Raw genomic sequence first — 21385 nt, 5'->3', positions numbered from 1 at the left:
CTTACAATTTTTGACTTTTTTTTTTGCAAATACGATTTTTTTTCCAAATGGGTCCTTTTTTTAAAATTTTTTTTGTAGTCAAAAGAAAGCTTAGGTCCATTCCTTTAAGATATTTTTAGTCCCTTAGTGGGATGCGAGTGGGATATCTATCAAAATAAATATTTTGTAACGCAAGACATACAATTTTTTAATTTTTTTTTGCAAAATCAAAATTTTTTTCCAATATGGGCCCTTTTTTAATTTTTTTTTTTTGCTCAAAAGAAAGCCTAGGTCCATTCCTTTAAGATATTTTTAGTCCCTTAGTGGGATGCGAGTGGGATATCTATCAAAATAAATATTTTGTAACAATTTTTTAATTTTTTTTTGCAAAATCGAAATTTTTTTCCAATATGGGACTTTTTTTTAAAAATTTTTTTTTGCTCAAAAGAAAGCTTAGGTCTTTTCCTTTAAGACCTATTTTGTCACTTAGGAAGATGTGAGTAGGATATCTATTAAAATAAAAATGTTGTAACTCAAGACATTCAATTATTGACTTTTTTTTTGCAAATTCGATTTTTTTTTCAAAATGGGCCCTTTTTTAAAAATTTTTTTTTAGTCAAAAGAAAGCTTAGGTCCATTCCTTTAAGATATTTTAGGTCCCTTAGTGGGATACGAGTGGGATATCTATCAAAATAAATATTTTGTAACTCAAGATATACAATTTTTGATTTTTTGGCAAAATCAAAAACTTTTTTGACTTTTTTTTAAAATGGGGCCTTTTTGTAATTTTTTTTTTTGCTATAAAGAAAGCTTAGGCCTATTCCTTTAAGATGGTTTTGATCGCTTAGTGGGATGCGAGTGGGATATATATCAAAATAAATGTTTTGTAACTCAAGACATACAATTTTTGTGTTAAAACATTTATTTTGATAGATATCCCACTCGCATCCCACTAAGGGACTAAAAATATCTTAAAGGAAAAAAAAAGTCAAAAATTGTAAGTCTTGAGTTAAAAAATATTTATTTTGATAGATATCCCACTCGCATCCCACTAAGCGACCAAAAGGGTCTTCAAGGATAATATCTAAGCTTTTGTTTGACCTAAAAAAAAAGATTAAAAAAGGGTCCATTTTGAAAAAAAAAAGTCAACAAAGTTTTTGATTTTGCAAAAAAAGTCAAAAATTTTATGTTTTGAGTTACAAAATATTTATTTTGATAGATATCCCACTCGCATCCCACTAAGCGACCAAGTAGGTGTTCAAGGAAAATATCTAAACTTTATTTTAAGAAAAAAAAAAAAAAAGAGAAAAAATTTTAAAAAAAGTCAAAAAAGTTTTTGATTTCGGAAAAAAAATATTAAAAATTTTTTATTTTTTTTTTTAAATATTTTTTTTCGAAAGATCGAAGAAATAGCTATCTATACTATTTGGGACACATTTTGCTAAGAACAATAGGTAATAAGTTACATGGATAAGAAAAAACCCCTGTTTGACCAAATTGTCAAAATTTTACCCCCTATAACTCAGAGAGTTCTCGACCGATGTTGTTGAAAAATTGTGTCTGAGTTACTATCCAATAGAGCTAACCTTGGTGCAAATTTCATCCCGATCGGAAGACATCGATTTCAAAAGTTGGTTCACTTGACATGAAATTCCCCATATATATTGTTTGACATTTGAAATTAAATAAAAATCATAAAATACCATTTTAGAAAAAAAATTTATTTGAATTTTAAAATGGGTAAAATTTGACCCGAATACCTTATGAAGGAAAGAAAAGATGGGTATTTACCCGGGGAATTCCAGTTTTCATAAATATCAAACACTCACTTTTAGAAAAAATTAAATTTTAATTTAAAATTTGATCCGAAGACCTTGTGATGATTAAAAGAAGTAATCAAAGCGTTTTAAAAATGCTTATTTTTTGTTATTAGAATTTTTGCTATGGTTTTCCATGAACTGTTTTTGTTTAAATAACTTATTTTTATAAATAAAATTAGTTTTCTTCTTATTTCTAGGCTTTTTAATATTTGGCAAAAAAGAAAACCGGTTAACTGGTTATTATTAAAAAACCGAAACCGGTTTATATTCAATAGCAATTTTTCGAAGAAACCGAAAACCGGCTACTAAAAAATGTCGAAGAATCGATCACCCTAGTAATTACATATTACTTGAAATTTTTGTTACAATTATAACATCATACGAAAAATAAGAAATCAAATTTAGAAATGTATCTTATAAATTTTGATACTCATTTCCTATTTGCATACCAATCAAGTTTATACATTTAAATTATTTATTGTTTATCCATTCATTTATTGTTCATACTTATGCAAACATATTTTTTCATATTTATAATTTATAAATGCGAATACAATAAACATTTTGTATTAGTCTATTATTTAAACAAATAACATTTGAAGAAAATACTCTAGCATTTAGCAGCGAGCAAAACAGTCAAGATCTTTAAGAGCGTAGGAGTTTTTTAATGCAACGTTTTCTGTTCCATGACATCATAACAACACACAGTGGGGCGACTGAAAGATAGATTTTGATAAACACAGCACATCTTAAATACTAATTATATATTTTGAATAAAACTTTGAAAGTTGCCAACTCCCTTATATGGCCGACGACATATTTAATCAATCATTCATTCAAGTAATAAGTACAAGCTAGTTAGTATAGGAACATGTTCATGTTTTAAAACAAGGCTTTCAAAGTCAAGTACACACATTTTATGTGTTGCTAGCAATAATTTTTACATATATAAAAAATAAGACCTCTTTCACACTAGGCAATTTAGTTGCGCAAGTCTCTTGTGTTTGTTGATGGCAGAGGTAATGTCGGGTTAAAGAGAAGAAAAATTTACATGCTGTTTTGTTGTTGGGCAAGAGACTTGTGCAACTAAATTGCTTAGTGTGAAAGGGATCTAAGCTTTAAAAATGTTTAAATCAATAGTCATTCTAATATTCTTTAAAGCCATTTTAACATTGTTTTTAACTTTAACATATTATACAAAATTTAGATGTAGGGCGTCATATGTTCGACTTGAGCGATTAAATTTCTTATTTGATTAATATTCATGTGCACTCGCTTATGTCAGCTTTATCTTGTGCTCTGCCAATTAATAATCAAAATCAGTTACCGGTTTTCGGTTTTATTCTCAGTCTTTTATTATTCATAGAAATACAATTGAAATGCAACCATGTGTCATATCTATTTCGAACCGTTTGTACTGTATATGACTTGTGGTATTTGTTTGTGTGACTAATTGTTTATTTGCTCGTGCTTTGACAGTGGATTTTAGCTCCTAATTAACATCTTGCAATAAATAATGCACAGTGGCACCAATTGCAATAAAAATTGTAAGAAATATAATTAAACTTGAGTTAGTAATAGAGCAGTGTTAAGCTAACATCACCTCGGTTGTGAACCTAACCATAACATTATTATACCCTTCACCTTCGTGAGAAGGATATATATGAGTTTGTCATTCCGTTTGTAATTTCTACATTTTTCATTTCCGACCCTATAAAGTATATATATTCTGGATCCTTATAGATAGCGGAGTCGATTAAGCCATGTCCGTCTGTCTGTCTGTCTGTTGAAATCAATTTTCTGAAGACCCCAGATATCTTCGGGATCCAAATCTTCAATAATTCTGTCAGACATGCTTTCGAGAATTTTGCTATTTAAAATCAGCAAAATCGGTCCACAAATGGCTGAGATATGAGGAAAAAACCAAGACAACCTCGATTTTTGACCTATATCTGGATTAAGGCATTAATATAGACAATATGGATATCTAATGATAGATATTTCAAAGACATTTGCAACGACGTATATAAGACCATAGTAAGTTGGACTTACAATGGGTCAAAATCGGAAAAAAAGTTTTTAACCCGAATTTTTTTTTCACCAACAAAAAATTGAAAAAACAAAAAAAAAAATTTTTTAAATTTAAAAAAAAAAATTAAAATAACAATCGAAAAAAAAATTTTTCCAAAAAATTAAAAAAAACAACAAAATAATTTGGTGAAGGGTATATAAGATTCGGCACAGCCGAATATAGCACTCTTACTTGTTTTTAATTTTCATTAATAAAAATTCCAAAATGTTGTACATTTTCTATTAATTCTTTAGTTACAAAAAGAGTACTTTGAGATCATTAAATCATAACACGTTAAATTAGCAGTTTAATAATGGTGGATACGATTTCCCGGATTTTTTAATTTTTCTGGAAATCGCATTCGCGGTTGATGCCGGGAATTCAAAACCTCCAGGTTTTTCTGAAATACTACATATCATTGTTATCTATATATAAAAATATTAAATGGTCCATGTATGTAATGGCATCGCGTGAGAACGGATGGAGCGATTTGGGTGATTTTATTTATTCAATTCGATTCAAAAAATTCGGAAGTTTTAATTTTTAATATATTACCTCCTTTTCACATCTAATTTTTCTTAATAAGAGACATTTTTTGAAGAAACTTGAAGAACTAACATTAGTAAATAGCTACCAAGCGAAGCCGGGCGGTCGGCTAGTATTAAATAAAGTTTGAGTTCTATATTCGGCTGTGCCGAATATTATGTAATCTTCACCTTAAAAAATCAAAAATTAATTTCTGTTTTGGTTAAAAACTATTTATTTCGGAGAAAATAAACTTATTCAAGTTTCCAGATGTAATGCTTCCGATAAAGTACCAGACTATATAAATTCTCCAATCAATAATTGTGGGTTCCTAAAATATATTCTCTCGGCTTTATTAAAAACTAATATTTATTGGGGGCCTATGTCCGCTTATGAGCCACATTTTATTTTACACGCTTATGCATTAAGTTCTCTTCCGGATCATATATATTATACATACATATATAGCCCCGAAGAAAATTTTTGTCTATAAAAGAAGAAATATAAGGACATGTTCCAATTTTGGATGCGAAGGACGAGATAACTGTTAGCAAGTTTCACTTATTTTATTCAGAATTTTATCGCAAATATAGCAGAACAAAATTAATACTTCGTATAGCCGCCATATCTAAAAAGCAAAAAAAAATTAAAAAAATAAATAAACCTAAATATCTATTAAACTAAAAGGGATAACCTACACATAAAAGCATATTTTTTGTAGATCTTCTTAAGCACTATTTATATTTGAAGATTCAGCTTGGATTTTTGGCGATTTTGTTTAAAAATGTGAGACCCGAGGCGACCAACTTTGAGGGGCCATCCACTTTCGCCTACGAAGATGAACAATGAAAACACTTCATTCCCAACCTTGTGAAATTTCATTACGATATATCCAATAGATACCGAGATACCGAATTATTCAATGGTATATTGATCGTTGTTGCCAAAAAAATTGCGTTTTTCCAGAAATATTCAAAATTAAAATCGCAGGTAAGGCAAAATTGTGAGTGACATTGACCTGTTCTCCTTGGATTTTGTTCTTTCATACATCTTCAATAAAACTCCATAGAAAAATTCTTTAATTTTTAAATTTTTTTAAAAAATCTTAAAAAATGTTAAATGATTTAAGTTTTGAAAAACATTTTGAAACACGCAAAGAAAAAAAATGGTTATGTTGATCATAATCGAACAGCGTCAAATTATAATATGGTTAGTAATACCATAATATTTATAATGTGTATCGTTATAAAATATTATAATATGATCATAGTTAACCCTTGGACGCATATGGGACTCCGGTGTCCCTAAGATCGAATATGTAGTTTTTTCCAAATAGAGCATTATTTTGAGTTATCATGTAACTCTAACTAAATATTTACTAACTTGATTTTGCTTAAAATTCTAATATACAGTTTTCATACAAAAATAATTTTAATCGACAGTATTAGTTAAGGCATAACCACGCTTCGTGTTAAAATACTAAATACAGTTAGGGTATTCACACGGTAGTCATAAAGTCGTATGTAATAAAATAATAACTCGAAAAAATACTTTTTTTAGTGAAAAATTTTTTAACCCATTGTAGGTCCGACTTACTATGGCGTTATAAACGTCGTTGAAAGGGATCGATGAAGAGTTTTTCCCTTTCCACTTAGATTTACACTTTAGTAATGACAAAACTATAAACACATCATTAAAGATCTTATTTTAGGACTTTTTTCTTTGAAGCACAACAACCATTTTTTAAAACTATTGTAAAACTTTATGACAATATGACTAGATAGCACACCGTGTGAATACCCCACATGGCCATGTTATATATTATTTGTGATCATGTCATGATTATAATTATTAATATACTAGATGAACGCCCCGGCTTCGCCTGGTAGCTATTCTTCAAGTTTCTCCAAAAAATTTCTTTTATTATGACTTGAGAATTGAAAAGAAGGCAATAGGTCTGTTCATTTACTTCCCCAGTAAATACTTGCAACGAGAGAATAAAATAAAATTTACAAAATTACTCTCTTAAATTCTCAAAAATAGTAAAAAGTAAATGAACGCTTTTCCGGTAACAATTGTTTTATACACACAATTTTCTTATTTTATTCCTTTTAAAATGTAAAATACTCACATTTTCTTCAATTTAAATTTTTAAATTATTTTTTTTTACATTTTTTCACCACAAAAATAAATAAATAATAACACAAAACATATGAAATATAAGCTGCTAACAATTACGAGTTCAAAATAGGACTTGTAATAGTTTGCAACGAGAGAACAGTCTCTAAAATTGATACGCTCTGATTTTAGCTCTACTTGAAAGTTTTTTGAGTTAATGAACGCTTTTCCAGTAACAATTGTTACTAACTAGTATCAACTTTTAGTTATTGAACAAAGCTTATATATAAAAAATTAAAATTTCTGACTTTTTAAATTTTTTTTCTTTACAAACCATCTCCAGAAAATTTCGAATCGAATAAAAAAAAATCAGCCAAATCGCTCCAGCCGTTCTCACGTGATGGCATATGGCATTACATACATGGACCTTTTCATTTTTATATACAGTAGAGTCGGGATAGAGTGAATTAATTAATGCAAGGCCTGTTCACTTTATTCAATAAATTCACTTTATCGAGACTGAAAAAATAATAAAAAATCATAAAATTTAATGTCAAAAATGTACATTTTATTATCTATATATATAAAAGTCAATGTGTGTTTATATGTATATTTGTTGGTTTGACGTCTATAGACGGCTAACCAGATTTCCTTGAAAGTTTGACTGTATGTTTTTCTGAATCTGGAAGGAACCATAGGATACTTTTTGTTTTTAATTTTCAAGTGGGCGTGGTACCTACAAAGTTAATATTAAATATCAAATATTTTGGAAACTATAATAGCTATAGTCCTCAAATTTTGCATGAGAAATTCCACTATTTTCCTATATTTGCGGCAAAAATGGGAGTAGTAGCCACAGAGGGCGTGGCACCTCCCATATGATGATAATTAAAATCTATTATATGGGATACTAAATAAGAGATAGAGTCCATAAATTTTGCACGGTTATTCTATCATCAATATTAATAGTTAGGACAAGAATGGGCGGACTATAAATAGTGGGCGTGGCACATCCCATACAAACTAAATACTAAAAATCATATCTATGTGTATAATTTTGATATGTAAAGCAATGAAACTTTGTATGAATTACATATTTAGGCCAAAAATGGGCAAACTAGCAAAAGTGGGCGTGGCACCTTCCATAGATATAATGACAAATTATATATAGGGAAAGCTATAGCAGCTATCAATATTAATTTTTAGTACAGAAGTGCGCGGACTACCAACAATATTAAGTAAATGTATATATATAAAATTCAATGTGTGTTTTTTTGTATGTATGATTGTTTGCGTATTTGTAGTGCCACTCGACTTACAGTAAGGCAATTAATGAACAATTTAATCGGAGCGACCGAATTATAACTTCGGAAATGCCATTTGATTTTATTCGATTGCATTTTCCTATTTGCTTAGTATTTGCAATGACAATTGATAAAAATCAAGGTCAGTCTTTGCAAATTTGCGGACTAAATCTAGAAAATCCATGTTTTTCACATGAACAGAAACTAATTTCAGAGAGACTAACCCCCATTTTCTCAATATCTGGTTATCGTTTTTCGTAATGATAAACCTCCAATTAACATTTTTTTTGTAGAGAACCGTCAGTTTATCGGCACGATAAAAAATAACCAGAGATTGAGAAAATGGGGGTAAATATATTGTAAATCTTTACGGTACGGGTAGCGAAGCACACCGGGTTTTAGCTAGTATTTTTATAAAGGAACAAATAAATCATTAATGGTTGCTTGTTTTGTACATGTACTTTTAGCTTTTTGTACTACTAAATCACAAAATTTGTAAAACTAAGATATATTCATAATCTTTAGTATTGTTCTCAGCCCAGTCAATGGCTTTTTAAAATTTGAACAGCTTGAGTTGCTGCTTTATATCCTTGAAGCCAGCCTGTGCTTGCATTGAGACCTTTTGAAAGTCAATTATGGAGCATTTTCCGCTTTTGGCAAATTTTTTTTTTTATTGTGGCATAGAATTCCACTTTGTATTATTTTAATGCCACATATTGTGGACTTTGCTACACCAAATTTATTTGCTAGAACTGTAACTCCCACTCCATTGTCCATATCTTTAATTATTTCTTGCTAAACAAAATAATGAAACTTAGTTTAAGTGGTATAAAAATACGAATGAGAGTGAAAACTGTCTGTAGACAAAAAATAACAAATAAAAACTTTTGATTTTAAATTTTTTTGCAAGTCTAGAGTCTCCAATGTAAAAATTTGTGTGTTCATACTATCCAGTAGTTCATATTATCATGTGTTCACTCTAACCCGATTCCACTTTATATAGATTTGTCCATAGTTATCATAAATTAGCTTAAAAACAAGTGGAAATAAATCTGTAATTTTTAATCGAATAGTCCGGTTTTAATAAGATTCACTCACTGTGAATCGGTCAAAATGAATAATATTTCCAACCATGTAGCGACAATCATACAACTATAAAAAATTAACCAAAACATTGCTGTAGAAAACAGACCAGCAAAAACTTGGTAATGACTTGCAATTACTGAACAACTAACTTTTCAATATCTACTTCATACCATCTACATTACTTAGAAGTAGTCCAAATTTTTTCAATTTGTTTGTTGATATCTTAGAAAATAAATGAAGAATAATTTTTTAATGTCAATCTGTAACAGATAAATTGTAATAACTTATTTAAAAACTATTATTTAGTGATAATTTTTTAATTATAAATTTGATATAAAAAATGTACAAGGATAAAAGTTCAAAGCCTCTGAATTATTTTAATTTATAGAAATAAATGATGTACTACATACATATATTCACAAATTGCTAAATAATTAAAATTTTAAAAGGAAAACAAACGTGCTTGTTTAAATCAAGGCAGAATTAGAATTTCGTCTATACAACCAAAGCCACCATATTTGGCAGACACTGTCTGTGCCAGCACTTTTAAATTTGAAGTCCATGTTGCGTATACTTGATAATCAAATAATGTTTAAATAATTACTACACATACGTCTCGTTGTGTTGTTGTTGTTATTATTATTGCAAAACTATTTATAATTTATTTAAATCGAATTAATTCTATTAAATAATAGTAAAAATAATTATGATTGTTTACCTTTTTCGTTAGGATTTGTGATGTTTGCCTTCTTGCGATTCTTCCGCTTTAAATAAGAATATTTGAATATATTTTTTTCTTTTGTCGTTTTAGCTCTCGATGTCGCTCTCTCCCTCTTTCTCGCACCTTTTGGTTGGTTTTTGTTTTATGTTTTCGTTGTAGTCGTTGTCAGGTTAGTGTGTATGTTGTTGTTGCTTATTTGTTGTAGTTTTCTTTATTTGTGATTGTGTGTTTTTTTTTTAAAAAATTTTGTTTTGATTCAACATAAAAGGGTTTTCTTCATACAATCGTAGAATATTAATTTATTTTTTTGCAATAATTAATTGAATTCCTTTTAATTCGTATTTAGTTGTTTAAACTTTATTATTATTTTTTTAAGAATTAATTTTTATTTTTTATTCTTAGATCGTTGAAAATTATTCGTATTTATTTGAGTTATTTTTTTAAGAATTTCGTTTAAACAAAAATGTCCAACACCACGAAATAAATAAACAATAATAAATGGATAAGAAAAATATTAAATAATAAATAAGTGCCGGCAGCTGTCTAGGCGATTAATCTTATTTTTCGTATTTCTCTCTTTTTTATTTAAAGTTGTTGGTTTTTTTTTGCTATTTACTCACAATTTAGTGATGCAATTTCTATTATTTTGCTGCTGCTGTTGTTGTTGCTATTGTTGTGATGTGAAGTGAGTGTAGCGGTTTATTTAATATTTATAAATGTCGATGGATTTTCAGCATAAAACCTCAAATAATAAAAAAATTGTGTTTTTTATAGTTGTTTCTTTTTTTTAATAGAGTGACGTTGCTTGCTGTTTGTGTTGTTGTTAGTTGTTGCGGTGAAAATCGCATACAAATCTTGACGTTTTAATTTTATTTTGTGCTTGTTGTTGTTAATTTTTGTTTTGTTTTTCCTTCTTATTGATTTTCTTTTTAGGGTTTTTTAACTTGTTTCTTCTTAAGGCTGTATAATTCGTTCGTATGATCGCTCTGCAAATTGTTAAATAAAATTTGTTTTATTTTGTTTCGTTCGATAAAAAAGTTTTTTTTTTATTTCAAATTTCATTGAATTCTCTTTCAAGCGTGCTCTTTTTAAACAGTTCAATTGTCTTAAGAGTAACAGCAATTACGCCTCTTTTTTTTGAAAAAAAAAATAAAAAAACGTGTGTCGATCGTTCTCTTGTATTGATGTGTATGTAGGCGGTTTTTTATATCGTTTAGTACTATTGTATCTCCACTGTTTCTGTTCTTTTGCAAACAATTTTTATTTAATTTTTTTTGTATCTACTTATAACTTTTCTCGATAAGTATGTATGAATTATTGTATGTGTATAGAATTGTGTGTATATATTTTTGTTGTAGTTGAAAATATATCTGCAAAATACAATTACGAAAATAGATACAGTGAACAAAAAAAAAATAGAAAATAAATAAATAATGCTAAAAATTTAACAGAGCATAGATAGATATAATAGAGAATATTTGACCGCATGTAAACTTAAATGTCATTGGAAATTTTGAATTGTGATCATTTGAATATGACTGGAATTTTAAACAAAAATAACTTAACTTCGAAATTAAAGACTGAAGACTGGCATATAATTGATATAATATTCTAACTCTAGTCTAAATTTGAATCAAATCAGATAATATAAACCCATGCCGCCTCCGCTCTGCAGTTTTTAATTACCGTTATAAGGGTATTTTTTCAGTTTTTTTTTTTATTTTCATATTTAGTTATAACGGAATCGTATTCTATACAGGCATTTCAGGTATTTCAGAAATTTCCATTTGTATTTCAGAAGTCTTAATTTATACTTAAAAAGTTTCTAATTGTATTTCAGAATTTTCCAATTGTATTTCAGAATTTTCTATTTGTATTTCAGAAATTTCCATTCGTATTGCTATTAGAATTTTCTGAAATACAATTGGAAAAATTCTGAAATACAAATGGAATATTCTGAAATACATATGGAAAATTCTGAAATATAATTGAAAATGGTGAAGTTCCAAGGAACTGAATCCTAGAAAATTGTACAGAAGTACTTAGAATCACAATAGAGTTCCACATAATGGGTTCCAGAAGTAATTGCGATATCATTTGTCCCTAGGCCGTCATTAACGAATCTGAAATGGTTCTGATTACACTTCTTATAGAAAATTGTATGTATTTTCATACGGTTTTGTACAAAAATTTTATTTTTTAACACTTACATATTGCATTAACTCAAAGATAAAAAATTTAAGGCCTGTTTCACAATGTCGAAAGAAAAATTAGTCGAACAAATTTGTATGAAAACTATTCGAAAGAATATTCAAAACTGACTTTTCGACATCGTGAAATAGACCTTTAATTAAATTAAACATAAATAATAGAGCCTTTTTATATTACAAAATGTTCACAAATTATTTTCTCCAGCTAGATTTGAAAATCGAACCACAATGCATCATCGCAATATGGGTTGGATTTTGCTGTTACATCGATTTCAAAATTAAATTTTTCTGATGAGAGAACTGGATTTAGAGAACTGGTTCCCAATACCTGATCATTAAAAGCTTTTATTTAACTTGCTATGCTAGGTTGTTTGTATGTGAGTTTATGTTAAAATGTTTAACTGAATTTTGAACCGAATAGGCTGAAATTTTGAATTCATTCATCACTATTAAGTTAGAAAATTCGAAGTTATGTTTGACAAATTTTTAAAACTGTTAAAATAATTTCTAGAATTTAAGGTCGAAAATTTCAACATATGTTTGAAATTTTTTAAAAGCTATTAAAATAATCTCTAAATCTTGAGGATTCTTAAAAAAAAAATCAGTTATATTTGAGAACAACATTTGAAAAAAAAAATCTAAATATTCATGAATTTTAAAGAGTTTTCAATATAGTAACAGAATATTATAAGCCTTTTAAAATATGTTCGAAAATCAAACTTTTTATTACATTACACAATTTACATATCTATCTTCTACATATATAAAAATGAAATGGTCCATGTATGTAATGGTATCACGTGAGAACGGCTGGAGCGATTTGGCTGATTTTTTTTTATTTGATTCGAAATTTCCGGGTTAAAATTGAGTTTTTTTTTTTGGAGTCTAGTCAATTGTAAAAAAGGGCCCTAAAGTATGCAGTACAAATTTAGATATTTTACTTGCAAATAAATAAGAACAGGCAGGTGTATGTGGGTTGGAGAAACTTGAAGAACTAACATTAGTAAATGCTACCGGGCGAAGGTCAACTAGTCTTATATATAAATAGGCTACACTTTTTTTTGTGGTACACTTTTAAGTATGTTATTGTCCACCAATATTGATGAAACATATATGGTTTAAAAGGTTATTTTCTCTAGATATGCACAATATAAAAATTCTTTCCATAAAAGTGGTAAAACGAGTTTTAAAAGTGGTCGACTTTTCGACCACCAGGCGATCATAGTATGATATAATGTAATAAGTTTGGGGTAAATTAATGTTTATATTCTTTTTTAGAGCATTTTTCAAAATGTCTTTTTATTATTACATTCAATGAATAGCAAGCAGTACGCATTTCAGGGAAAATACGTTTTTCAATCCTACTGTTTTTTATGTGGAATAAACTACTAGGAGAAGTATTCACCGTCACTTACAACAATTCAACTTTAAGTTTAATGACCAGAAACATTACTCCTCCTTCCTATGAACCATCACAATGCACTGAATGAGTATACAAAACACAATATCTCAATTTTTCATTTTATAGTGAGTTCAATGATCAGCACGTCTAATTTGAAGAGTGTTAAGAATGTAATTTCTAATAGGTATATATTTTCTTACATTTATTAAGATAACAAATATAAATTAAATAAATTGAAAATATAGTAACCACAATATTGTGGTTGCTGGCATTATAATTATTTTTATTAAGAATTCCATTTTTCCATATAATAAACATGTCTATTGTATTGTAAAGACACGGTTAAATAAAGAAAAAGCGGAATTCTGATTGCGAAAATAGCCTATTTAAACAGTAACGAAAATTATATTATTCTTACACAGATAGATTTTTTCTATTCGCATAAATATAATATATGCACCGCGTGTCAATATTTCACATGAAATATGTTCCCTTTTCCCATTTTTCGTTCATGCACTTTGTTCATGTGAAAAAATTCCCCATGTTGTGAAATATTTAGATAGAATTTTGTAAACAATAAACAGCTGTTACGAACAAAATCAACTATTGTGAATGAAAAGTTCATGGGAATATCACGATAGCAACATGGCAAATATTTGACGAAAAAGAGCGGAGAGTGTTGGCAAAACATGTGTTAGTTTATTGACCTATCTATGTATGTAGGTTTTTGTTATGATTTGTATTAAATTTATATGAAAACCTTTTAAGAATATGTTTTACTTTAAGGCCCTATTTTAATATTTATTTGTAGGTTGTATGTTTTTGGACTACATAAATATTTTGAATATTTAATGTCGGCCACAATAAAAAAAACAAGTAAGAGAGGTATATTCGGCTGTGCCGAATCTTCACCAAATTATACTTAAAAAAAAAATTTAAATATTTTTAGGTAAACAAAATTAATTTTTTTTTAATTGTTTTTAAACAATTTTTTTCCAAATTGTTTTTAAAAGTTTTTTCCAAATTTTTTTTTGGGAAAACGAAATTATGACAAAAAAAAATCGGGTTAAAAAATAATTTTCCCGATTTTGGCCCATTGTAGGTCCAACTTACTATAGCCTTATATACATCTTTGCAATGGACTGTGAAATGTATATCATTAGATATATAGATCAAAAATAGGACAAAAAGCGAGGTTGTCCCGGTTTTTTCCTTATATCTCAGCCATTTATGGGCCGATTTTGTCGATTTTAAATACCAACCGAGCCGGAAGAATTACCGATATATTGATGTATGAATCATGTAAGTGGGGGGCTACGGAAAGTTTATTTCAACATACAGACGGACAGACTCCGCTATCTATAACGATCCAGAATATATATACTTAGTAAGGTCGCAAATGAAAATCGTAGAAATTACAAAAGGAATGACAAACTTGTATATACCCTTGCCACTATGGCGAAGGGTATAATAATAATAATTTGACCTTGTTTAGTTTTCGCAATCAAGGTCTTATCAGTAGAACTATTCGCATTATTTCCAAAAATTTTAGACTTTTTGATTTTATTAAAACTGATAATAAATAAAAAAAATGTATTGCTAACATTTATATACAAGACTTTATTCGTGTTTTGTTTCTATTAAAAACCAATTAATTTAACGAAAAACAAATGCATTGATGTCATTAATGAGTCAAATTCTTAAAATATGTACACTTTTACAACTTTAATTTCTGATTAGTTTTCTAATTGTGTTTTCATATTGGAAATACTCATAAAGAATCAGTCATATTACTATTAAAAATTATTGACATTATTGGTCATTAAAGTTGACCATATTATTTCTCAAACTAATCTTAATTAATAAATATGGAAATTCTGAACTATGTCATTATCTACATATTCTGAATTATCAAGAGAGAAGATGTTATAATTTTAAAATATTTCGCTATGCGACAAATAGTAGGGTCAGTGATCGGCGGGGGTTCTGCCCAATGGAATATGTTTGATCGGTAAAAAAAAGTTATACGTGTCCCGGCGTTTCGCTGGGTCAGGTCTAGGAATCGAGATATATCTTTTTGAAATTAGTATATATCGTATAGGAAAAATTTTATTTTTTTTGCTTTTATCATGCATTTTGACCATCTATGTCCGAATATCGCAAAGTTATGTTCAGTAATGTTGTTAAACTCAACACCGGCTACAATATAGTCAATAAAAAAGTGGTATTTTCATTGAGTGGAACCCTGCAAAATCAGTTTTTCATAATTTTTTTTTTTGAGTTATCTTACAAAACTCATTTAAAATCATCTAATACTGTACCCAAAGCAAAAATATAGTTGTACAAGTTCTATAACAATATTATGGTTACTGTAATTATGTATATGATTGCGGTAATCATAATATGTTTAAGTTACCATTCATATAATTGTAGCATTCATATATATGATTGTAGTAATTAAGTATATGTTTGTAGCAACCTTTTTATGATGTATTACTTCACCATATTGTGTTGTTCTCGGATTATGGTTATCATACTCTGAGTACAACATATTATGATATAATGATTCATCATAAACATGATTTCCATAAATATATATTTATTTTCCACAATCATATAAAACTTTCTTCAATTATATGAATGATAACTTAAAGATATTATGATTACCGCAATCATATACATAATTACAGTAACCAGAATTTCTTCAATTGAGTTTTAATGGGTCTCCTCCAATGAGTTTTGAATGGTCCTCCAACAAAATGCGTACATCAGCTGTGTCTTCTCATAACCTCAAAGCTATTACAAAAGGAAAGCACGTGGATTAACATAAACGATTCAAACTGAGCAGTTATTCGAGATATAAAATGAATACCAATGCGAGATAAGACGCAGAGCTTTTGAAATATCCAAAAGTGCACACTTTTAAAGTTGGAGGCCAAATGTACCAAATGTAACATGCGTGTGCATTTACTGCAATACCCTTCTGCCGAAACATTCTCAAAACAATTGTTGGAAATGGAAAAATTCCAATTGATCTCGTCACAAATGAGATTTCATTCCCGAACTTCTGCCAAATGCAAATTCAAGTCGTTTTCGACAAGGTACAGTGGACGTCCAGTAGTACGAACGCTCTTTATTACGAATTTCCAATAATACGAATGACAAAATTTTTGCATTGACTACTGTATAGTACGAATAGATGGGCATTTTTTCTATTCGATAGTACGAATGTTGGTTTGTTATAAGAATTTTTGTTTTATTTACGTATGAATGAAGTTTTTATTAGGTTTTTACTCCATTCTTTCGCGGTCATCCACGTTTAGCGAAGTTATTGTGAAGTTTTTTTTATTTTTAAAAGTGTTTTGTATTTTTAACTGTAAAAATGTTGCAAGTAAAACGATGTAAAAAAAAGACAATTTCTTTGCAAGATAAATTAAAAATTATAGCAGACCACGAAAATGAAACATCGTTGTTTGAAATCTATATATGTATATAAAAATGAAATGGTCCATGTATGTAATGGCATGACGTGAGAACGGCTGATTTTTTTTATTCGATTCAAAATTTTCAGGAGTTGGTTTGTAAAGAAAAAAAAATTCAAAAATTCCGGGTAAAACTCGGAAAAAAATGTTTGTTAGTACAAATTTAGATATTCTATTTGCAAATAAATAAGAACAGTCAGGTATGTGGGTTGGAGAAACTTGAAGAACTAGTCAACTAGTTTCAAATAAATATGGATTATCCAAATCCACTATATGTACAATCATTAAACAAAAAACGCAACTGCTGGATAATTCCATGAGTTCTTTAAAAAATCGGTATAACAAGTGGTGAATTTAAAAAAATGGAGGATGCACTTTACGAGTGGTTTTTAACACAAGGAAAATTCCATATCACAGTTGGTGGAGAACAATTAAAATGCAGTTTTGTGTCAGTGATAGTTGGCAGTGGCGTTATGGAATACGATTGTTAAAAGAGTATTAAATGGGCTGTTGAGCACAACATTGAAACCTCGAAAATCAGTTTAAAAAGTAATAAACGTCAATGTTTAATGACGGATTTTTTAAATAAGTATGTAAATTGATTTTTTTTTTGTTATATTTATATGTACATACATTAGTATGTTCTTTCATGCCTGTTTAAGTACAAAAAATTAATTGTTCAATAATACGAATTTTTCGGTACTACGAAAGGGCCTGACAATATATAATTCGTACTACTGGACTTCCACTGTATTCCCAAGTCTTACAACCAACTACAAAAATTCGGATTGGCTGTGGGAACGTGCTATTTTGACGCCGAAAAATTATGTTAACAAGCTCAATGACAAAATTCAATTGAAACTGCCTGGCGAAACAATAAAATACAAATTGACTGACACAGTAATGAAGGAAGAACAAGAAGTCAATTGTTGTACTAAATTTTTGAATTCATTGGACACAGCTGGAATGCCACTACATGTATGTATTAACATTGAAGGTTGGATCACCGACTTTGTATATTAAAATCGAGATCGAAATGCAATATAATACAGATGTTTCCTAAGGGAAACATCTTCAGCTAGTACTTTAATAAAATAATTATGTATCTTTATTCATTTGATACAGATTAAAACTACGATCAAATGTTACTGCATTCATACATATTAAGGTATTTATAGACGGCAATACTGAGTATTAACACTTTTCAAATTTAAAATATTATTGAAATCATTCGGTATTTAAAAAAATCTTTTCGAAAAAACATTTATTGTTTACACGATAGCATTACAAATATTTTATTTCTTTGTTGATTGATATTTTTGTGAAAACTTTATTTTTATTTTATACTAGTTGACCAAGTTTCTCCAACCCACATACTTGTTCTTATTTATTTGCAAATATTACATTATTACAGTTGACTGGACTCAAAAATTTTTTTTCGAGTTTTACCCGGAATTTTTGAATTTTTTTTCTGTACAAACCATTTCCTGAAAATTCCGAATCGAATAAAAAAAATCAGCAAAATCGCGCCAGCCGTGCTCACGTGATGCCATTACATACATGGACCATTTAATTTTTATATATATAGAATATAGATAGACTTTCTTGACATACCCGATACATATGAAAATAAAAAGTTTTTGAATTGTTTTAAACAAATTTTGAATACCGACCGTAAATCAATAAAATCATTCGTATTTTTTTGAAAATCTAATACAAATTTTGTTTAGACGATCAAATTGTATTATGATACTTGAGTTTTTGACAAATATTAATGCTCAGTATTGCCGTCTATAAATACCTTTACCAACATTTGACAACCAATAGTATTGTATACTTGTTTCAAATCGCAAGCAAAAGTCTATGAAGACTTCTTCTTTATTTTATTTTATACAATTACAAAATTTACATTTCAAAAATTTAATGTTATTTTAAATTAGATTTGATAGTCATCTCTATTTTTCGCCGCATTTATGAGATTCTCTAAATTCTGAGATCTGGTCCCGAAATTACAGGAAAGGAAAAAGTCCAGGAACTTGTTGCAAGTTAAATAAAAGCGTTTAAAAATGAAACAACCAATGTAACTTTGGTAAAAAATATACAGTTTAGGAAATACATATCTCGAAATTCACTAAATGGCAAACAGAAAATTCCAAAATTTATTCAATTGTGCTCATAAAGTTAACATTTGTTACTGTTCAGTTTTTCACCGAATTTTTTTTTAAATTCCCAACAAGCAATTTTGCTGGTGTTCAAGTTCAATACAATTGTAATTCCAGCCTTTAGTCATGTGTAACACAATTGAATTATAGTTGTATTACACTTTATAGCATTCTCCAGTAAAAAGGCAACATACGTTCCTAAATTTTTTGTTTGAAAATTATTTAATTTATTCAAATATTTTTCAACTAACTATTATATTATACTAACTATTTAAACTAACTATTATACAAAACTATAATTTTCATTCTGGATTTCAATCCGTATTTGACTTGCCAATTAATTACCAAGAGGTTATTTTTTTGTTTCACTGTATTTCTATGGTAAAAGTCTTGTCATTTTCATTTATTTTGGTTGGTGATGATTGGTGGTGAACGATTAAAAAAAAAAAAATAATGTTAAATGAATTAAAACTATAGATAAATAATTCTTCCGCTTTGCCTTCCGTTAATTTACGATTCTGTTGATAGTTGTTGTTAATATTGTATTTGTAAGTATCTACAAACATACATATGAATATCTACGAGTACATCCATAAACGTTTATATATGTATGTATCTGTGTGAACGATGGTGACGTATTTAACAAATTATTTTCACACTATTCTGTTTTATTTTTTCTTAAAATTTTCAATTTATTGTCTGCGATGTTGTCACTTTTTTTGTTATTGTTGGTCATTATTTGGCTCATGATATTCATTAATCTTTTGCGATTTTAATATAAAATAATTAAAAATTTATTTTTTTTAAATTTCCGTTAATTACAAAATTTCTATGTATGTATATGTATTTGTGGATCTTGTTGTCACATTTGAAAATGTCTTTTAATTTAATATCAATATTTTAATTTTTTGTTAATTTAATAGTTATTTTTGCACATTGAACACATATGTTCATACATTCATAGTATAATTTATATATAGATCTGTAAGATATACATATATGTATGTACTTATATACATAATATCTATATATATATACATATGTATATATCTATGACTAAATGTAAGAATATATTCGTATTTATTTTTATACACATACTGAATTTTATTTAAAAAAACTATATGTATATTATGTAGATCTTTAAAATACAACTTATAAATGTATATCTATAACACAAATATTGTTAATTCTTTCATAAAACATTTCTTTAATATTTTCACTTTTATTTAAGTAGATTGTAGAAAATCGTTGTTAAGTAACCGTTTTATTATTTTCATAGATTTTTATTTTTTTTTTTTTAAATTTGCGTATCCGTTTTTTTTTTGGTACCTTTTTAAATTGACGTAATTCGTTTCGTTGCTGTTTTATTTTTTCTTAAAATTTTGCATATATGTATAGATTTTTGTGCAGAAATTTTCATTCCTCTTTTTTGGTTTTCCTTTTTTAGTGAAAAAATAAAATTCAATTTCAATTTGAACGTTTTCAAAATGTTGTTTGCTTTTAAGATAAAAAACTCTTCGTACTTAAAAATATTTAAATTTAATCATTGGGCGATCAGAGATAGACTGATTTAGAAAAAGCAATTTTATTTTGTCATTTGTTTCGCAATGGCTGAACGAAATACACACAACAAAATTGTTGTCTTCTGTTCAGCGTTTAGTTGTTTTTGTTTTCCCTTATTTTTCATCGGTTTTCAGTTTGCTCTCGCTTCTCAATGTGATATAAATGATTAAATTATTATAAACATACAACATTTTATGCTCATTTTACTCTTTGTGTTTGGATTTTAACGATCAACTAGAAGAGCATTGCACTGGCTGCCTACATGCCTCCACTAAACTTCTATCGCGTGTAACCAGATATTTTTTTAATCTAATATCTGGAAATGCCCCAAAAATTCCAAAATTATAACTTAAATCAAAATTGGAGGCGCAGAGATTTTATTTCATTTAAAACACAGAACAATTGATACAATGGAAACTTTTTTAATATATTCCAAAAATTCAGTTTTCAAAAACCATGACCTCTTAAGAGGTAATTACTAGATGAGTGATCCCGTGATTTTTGAAGAAAGTCGTTCTCAGTGAACGTGATTTATAAATCATTGTTCTTTTAAACAGTGACCGTGATCACGTTTTGTGTAGTTAAGTTAAATAACAATTATGAAGAATACATTATGTATTATTTTCATTCCTAAATCTGATTTAAAAACGTCTGTTAAAAAAAAAACAAGTAAGAGAACTAAATTCGTTTGTGTGCCGAATCTTCACCAAATTATACTTCAAAATAAAAATTTTAAATATTTTTAGGTAAACAAAATTATTTTTTTCCAAAGTTTTTAATTTTTTGGAAATAAAATTTTAGTATTTTTTTAAATTTTTTTAAATTAACCTTTTTTTTAAAAAATTTAAAATATTTTTTTTTAAATTTAAATTTTTTTTTTTTCAATTTTTTTTAATATTTAACGAAAAAAAAACTTTTGGTGAAAAAATTCGGGTTAAAAAA

The 21385-nt window shown here is 27.9% G+C and overlaps 1 protein-coding gene across 3 annotated transcripts in view; it reads right to left on the bottom strand.

Moving 5' to 3' along the window:
* The window catches only part of LOC135949843 (uncharacterized), a 34536-nt gene extending 14086 nt beyond the window's left edge, over positions 1–20450 (bottom strand). Inside the window, exons 1-2 of one of the 3 annotated variants that reach the window (XM_065499289.1) lie at positions 20210–20450; positions 9622–10994 (exon numbers count right to left, since the gene is read on the bottom strand). The gene's annotated coding sequence lies outside the window, so the exon portion shown is untranslated. The remainder of the gene's footprint in view (positions 1–9621; positions 10995–20209) is intronic. The other 2 variants (XM_065499291.1, XM_065499290.1) reach the window with 2 other exon arrangements.
* Positions 20451–21385: the final 935 nt, after the last annotated feature.

Source organism: Calliphora vicina, chromosome 2 (assembly GCF_958450345.1).
Source record: "Calliphora vicina chromosome 2, idCalVici1.1, whole genome shotgun sequence".
NCBI classification, from domain to species: Eukaryota; Metazoa; Arthropoda; class Insecta; order Diptera; family Calliphoridae; genus Calliphora; species Calliphora vicina.
The sequence above is the reverse complement of the archived record's forward strand: the minus strand, read 5'-3'. Positions and strand labels throughout refer to the sequence as shown.